This window comes from Macadamia integrifolia, chromosome 10, assembly GCF_013358625.1.
Source record: "Macadamia integrifolia cultivar HAES 741 chromosome 10, SCU_Mint_v3, whole genome shotgun sequence".
Lineage (NCBI taxonomy): Eukaryota > Viridiplantae > Streptophyta > Magnoliopsida > Proteales > Proteaceae > Macadamia > Macadamia integrifolia.
Window position 1 is genome coordinate 11,267,511 of NC_056566.1, and position 6,675 is coordinate 11,274,185.

Genomic DNA, 6,675 nt, shown 5'->3' on the forward strand with positions numbered 1-6,675 from the left:
GGTTGAATGAGAGTCATTCAATTTTCTCTGAAAGCAAGGAATAATACTAAACACCCCCTATGAGTGGCCCCAAGGAGATAAGAGGAGTCGAACTCAGAATCACACGTTTCCTAAGGCAAAAGTCCCTTGTTAACTCAGCTACCAACACAATATGATTAATTCCCAGTTGGACATGAAGTGAAGCTAGGTAGGCAATTACAATGGGGTCTCTGTGCTTGATCTTGCTTATGCAACTATTTTGTCTGGCACTTCTATGCATGTCCCTTCAGCTACCCGTATAACTATTGTTTTATGGTTGTCCTTGTTGGCAACCCGACCACATGGCAGTGATGACGTAGCCAGTTTGCGTGACATGGATGGAAATGATGACATGGTAGTGGCCAGTGACACTGATGAGATAACAGAGCCGCTTGGTATGCATGGAATGGTTTGATATATTCTTAGTATGTGGTGCGGGTTTCAAAATTGGCAAAATTGGTCTATTTACGCTCGGGGACATTTTCGGCAGTGAAAATGACATTTTTGGAAGATCATTTCTCATGAAAAATATAGATTATAATTTATCTAGTCCAGTGCATCTGATTTTGTCGCATTACGATACCATATGAAGAAGTTACGGTATTTGTGACAATCGAGGACAGTTTCAGCATTGAAGATAAATTTTTTAAAGGAAGCATTTTCCATGTAACAATACGAAAAAAATCCAATATTTTCAACGGTTCTGATTTCATCGTGTTCCGATTTCGTATGAGAAAGATGCGTCATTGGAAAGGTCTAGGGGAATTTTGGTCTTTATACATAGCTGAGTCAGATGATTGAGTCTTCTGGAAAGTCGTAGAGCATCTAGTTATGGTTCTAACGCACTTTGTTTCATCTCGATCGGATATTGTATGAAAAAGTTATAAGTGTTTCCGTAAAGCTGATTTGAAAATCCAAATTGAAAATTCATCAGTATGCTCTCGGTGTTGGGTGGATTTTTTAGAATTTATTTTTCAAATTTGAAGGGCTTTTATGTAATTTTGAGATTTTGAAGGTCTTAGTTGATAAGGGGTGTTTAGCACTGGAAATATGAAGGCAAGGGCTTATGTGTATATAAGAGAATCAGAGGGATCCTTAATACATGGCTCAGATTGAACCACGTTGGTCAGATTTAGATCTGACGGTTCGTGGAAGAGCTTGCGTTGTAGATGCTTACTCAAGGCTTGTCATTGGTGGAGTGTATTAGATATGATGGTGTGACGCCTCACCATATTGAGTCTTGATTGTGTGTAGCGCATGTGCATAGAATCTATAAAGAGATTCTCCATATCTTGATCTGAGCCAATCATATCAGATCGGTTCCGATCTAATGGTCAAGATTGATGGAGCTTTATTAAAGTTAGCCGACAGCGTACCGTAAAACTCACTACACTAACCAATCGGTGATCGACAACGCGCCTGACAATGTCAGCGCGTACGTCATGATGACATCATAGAGATTCAAAACCTATGGTTTAGATATATTGTCCGTTGGTTTAATCAGACGGCTCAAATTAAGAGATACATTTTGATGAGATCTATGGTCAGATCTGCTCTCTGTTGCGCGCGCCACCGGTGTAGCTTACGCCACCCCTACGAAGATTCCATTTCAGGCTATCTCTTTGCTTCAACTTCAAATGGTTATATCTCCCTCATTTTAACTTGGATTTGGGTGAACCAAGTTGCTACTTCTTCATTTTTTCAAGTCCTACGCTATGAATGAAGAAAAATGGGTTTTGAATGAAGGAAGGCTATAGTTTTGGTAAGAGAAGCTTCTCCCTCTTTGTCAGTCCTTGAATAAACATGAATACTTGTTGATAAATGTTCTTAAGCCATTAAAGGAGGTAAAAGAGGTGGTTGAGGTGTGTTAATGATACATTAACTCAAAACCAAGGAGGAAGAAAAGAAAGCAAGGATGTGTTTGTTTTGAAGAGTAAGAAGCCAAGGAGAGAGAAGGTGTGAGCACCAAACTTGTCAGTACAAGTTTCCAGTCATCCTAGACAATCGGTTGTAAGATTCTCTAACATTTGATTCACATTATATGCATATATGTATGTTAGGGTTAGTTGTGGATGAATACATATATGCTAAGTTAGTTGTGGATGAACTGTAAGCATGCTAGCTAGTTGTGGATGTATGTGCTAGGCAGAGTTTAACTGTAGGGCATTGATATAAGCCCAAATTTACTGTATTCTTTATTGAGTGCTTAGTGGGTGCTAAGCACCGGGAGTGGGTGCTCCCGTGTAGTGGGTGCTATACATTGTACCGGCATTGCGAGTGCCATCTCAGCTTCAGCTTGAGAAAATTAGGTGTGGGTGCTCCCGACTATGGGTGCAGTAAAAAATAATGTATTGAGTAGGTACGAAGTCTTTACAGGTACTACTCCGGGGATGTAGGTAAATTATCAAACCTCATAAAAACACTGTGTTGTGGGTGCTTGTTGTTTGCAATTTATATTGAAGTGCGTGGAATGTGGAATGGATATGCACACTTGGAAGTGCCTATGAGAGGCTGAGTGTGCATACGACTGTGTGCAAACAGGGACAGGTATATCAGGATTTTCTTGATCAGACATTAGACAGTTTTTTGGGGATCGGAATTAGACTCACCGATTCACCCCCCTCTCAGTGACTACCGGGTTACAATAATAACTACCCCATCTTAATTCTAGAATCAATTGAGTCACTCAATGCTAGTAAGCCCAACTACTCGATCAATCTCTTTCATGAAACTTCATCATGGAAATGAAAGCCTGATCCTTCCTTCAAAACCTCCTCCAAACCATGACAGGATGAAGAGTTCATAGGAAGGGGCAAATCTATTGTTTTCTGAAATCGGATTTCTAAATTTAGAAAGTTAAGCATAGCAGAACCAATAGAAGATCTCAGCATGTAATTTTGAAGTCCCATTAATTTTCGACAACTGTGTATCTGTGCTTTATGATGTGAAGAAATAACTACTTTTGCAATGTCCAGCAAGATCCATTGAACTTTAGTATTTTGGTTCTGTAAGAAACATAATATAGGCAATAGGTATAAGACTTTGACAAACACTTAATTAATATTATTAAATGAAGGAGTGTATCAGTTATAGATCAAAGTAAAGATGCAAAAATATAAACAGAAGATCTCCAAAACAGGTAGAGTTGAGTCGAATCAAAATACTCTCCTTAAGGTAATTGAAAACCCCGTATATGTATGCACCCGGGTTGACCACACGTCCTCACCTCCAAGATAAATCAACTTTCAAAACACTTAAAGTGCAACTCCAATAAGTGTTTGCATTAGGGAAGAATGAAGGTTACACTCAGTATTTATACTGTGTAGGAAAAATAGAAAACAGAGTGTTTTGGGGAAAACAGGGGCAATTGTCTGCAGAACACTTCTCATTTTGGACTTCTTTTATTATAGAGGAGAAGGTGTTCATGTATATACATTGATCAATGTGAATTTGAAATTCAAAACAATTTAAATTTGAATTTTGTGGGTCCTTTCTCTTGACACCCACACCCGTACCTAACCCCGACCTTGGCCCCGCGCACACGATTCAAAAGCACCCCAGGAACCTCCACACACACATGACAAGAGAGAGTTTCTCTCCAAAGGGCTTGCACCTTTAAGAAACTATTCTTCTTATATACCCCTCACACCTTTCATCCAAAACCAATGTGAGACTAAACTTTGTGAAAAATTACTTTAGCTCACTTTCAACTTGTCCTTACTTGTGTACAAACAATTTTCAAAAAGCAAAAAGGGGGGAAAAGGGTTTTGGCATTATTTGAAACTTTAATACTAAAGTAATTTTATATTTTATAATATAAAATCCAATAGGTTCTCGCAATTATCTTATCTAGCATAAGGATTTAAAGACATGGCTAGCAGTTCACAACCCAACAGCAGAGAATGCATAATAGATGAAGTCTGAGGTTGATATGTATGTCATACTAATGGTAGAGGAGGAGGTGAAGAATGGAGATCTGACAAGCAGTACTTTCAATATGAACTCAGTTTTAGGCAAAAAGTGGTAACAGACACTATATGGTGCAATTCCAGAACAAGACGAACAATCTAATGCAAGATTACAGCAACATCAAAAAATTGTTGGAGACCTCTGGATTTGGTTGGAATTATTTGACTAGGACTGTCACAATTGAAGACAATGGTGTCTGGGATAGCACATCAAGGTCAATATAGAGCTTTGCATTTGTTATTTCAGAATTAAATTTTAAATGGGTAAGTGATTGCTGCCTGATTGCGTGGCCCTTGCATCAGTACCAGGAGGGGGGAGGGCGCAATGAGAGCGTGCGCAGGGGCATCAACATGCATAGGATGTTTTATTTTAACAACTCTACTAATGCTCAAGATGTTTCTAATGCAGATGAGGTGGGTGATCATAATGTTGATCTGGGTGCTTTTACACAATTGGAACTTGTTTTTCAGTTGTCCATTCTCAAACAAGTATTGGCCTGCAAGTACTTTAGGGTTAAATATAGAAAGATTGATATATAGCAACTTTGGTTTTGGATTTAACTAAAAGCAAAGAATTTTTAAATTCATATCTCAAGAGATTTTTAGTTATATGTTCCATTATTATATTTTTCATTTGGCATGATAGAAATATAGTGATATTTCAACAATAAAAAGCACTCACATTCATATAATAAACTTAGGATCTCTAGTCACTTTCTTGACTTTCAACAACCAATGGATTCTCAAACTTCTCCGTTAGGGCATATAGACTTGATGCAATTGAAACTGATTAGATGGTCACAAAATAATTATTATCACTGATATGTGTGACTTGAACTCTTGACCCGTTTTGGCGATACGAGTCAGATTTTTTCTCAGGTCTGCAATGGCTACCCGATGGATCGACTCAACATGAATGAGTATATATTTGTACTATTGTCTTACTGTGTAAGCAAGTGAGATTTAGGAATTTTTGTGCTAGGGTTTTTGGTGAGTGCTCTTGCCGCAAGTTTGGGCATTCATCAGAGATCACTATTGTAATATTTCTTCCAACATATATAGTGAATCATCTTCTTCTTGAAGATGAAACACATCACATTGGTGTATGAATTTTGTTAAATCTTTGTGTCATCTTATGAGAATCTATTCGGTTTCTTTTGGGTTTGTTCTAACAGACATAAATGGTAACTTCTTCGAACAAACTAATGAATCAAGCAAGGTGGGTATCGTCTATTAGCTTGAATAATCTTGAATTTTCTATTATCTTTGACAAAAAAATTATTGTATAAAAATTTGGACAAATCAACTTACCTAGAATAGTGGTTGCAAACTGATCACTTTGCGGAATGGCATTGGTCTATGTTTGTTTTATAATCAAACATTCAGTTCTAATATCTATTTTATCTGTAATAATTAAAGGGGGGAAAAAAAAAGGCAAGTGTTTTCTGTTCGAAAGTGGCCGTTGCACCTAGACATAGAGGTGCGGCCCCAGGAGGGGCATGGTATTCATTACGCACCCCTTGTCTCTATGGCACAAGGGCCGCTCTTGAACAAAAAACTGTCTCTTAAGAAATTGTCTAGGGTAATTGATAGAGTAGCTCACGATAGAGTAGTCTTAGCTAGGCTATCTAAGGTATCATTTTTCATTTTGATTTTTACCTATTTAACAAAAATCATTAATGAAAATCATTTTTTATCAAAACATAAAAAATGGTTTGGTAACTATTTGACAAAAATTGTTTTTATGAGAAATAGTTTGGTATCTCTATGTGCAAAATAGTTTTTTGAAGAAATGTGTAAAGAGATTCCTTTCACCCATCTTCCTTATAACTCTCTTTCTCCACTTTGGACTAAAGAATAGGGGGCAAGGGGCTTGGCATTTCTAATTACAAAGCAAATGACTACTTCACCCCTTCATATTGGGACTTTAAGCATGTGCTCATTAAAGTTCAACGCAAAAATAAATGAAAAACAATTTTAGCCAAAACACATAAATGACTCTTAATCTCTTTTTGGTTTTTGTGTTTTATCAAATTTTTTTTTTTAAATAGAAACAAGCTCCATAAATGATACCAAATGTAGCTAAAACCATTCTTGTGAACAAAAATAAAAAATAAAAACAATACCAAAGAGGGCCTAAACTGTTGGGCAGGGAATAAAAACAATTTGTATAGAATTTGAGATTAAAACAATACAAACTGAAGATGAATGATGCAATAATGAAATTACTTTCTTTATTAATGTATTAATAGAAAAAAAAAAAGAAAAAAAAAATTACATTGTTACTTTTGTAACCTTTAAAGAAGGGGGAGAGGAGGAGTTGGGTTCCTATCCCTGTAGGTAACGACCCTACCCCATCTCACATCGTCCAGGGAGTGGGGTGGTTACCTGCAGGAGAGGGGATCAGAATTTGCAGAGGTGAGCCAAATGAAATAAAGCTATATTGAAACTATTAATTGTGGTTAAAACCGATAGTAATTTGAGCTGAAACTGCATCATCTCCATTTCCCACAATAATCGTATGTTGCCCTGACGGCAATAGCTCATAAGCATCCTCCGTGACAATGCTGAAATCACGACAGGCATTCAACTTGAAAGGCACTATCCGTGACGTTCCTGCTACTACAAACACTCTCTTGAATGCAACAAGTCTCTTGATGGGTGTTCCCACAATTCCAGATGGTGGAAC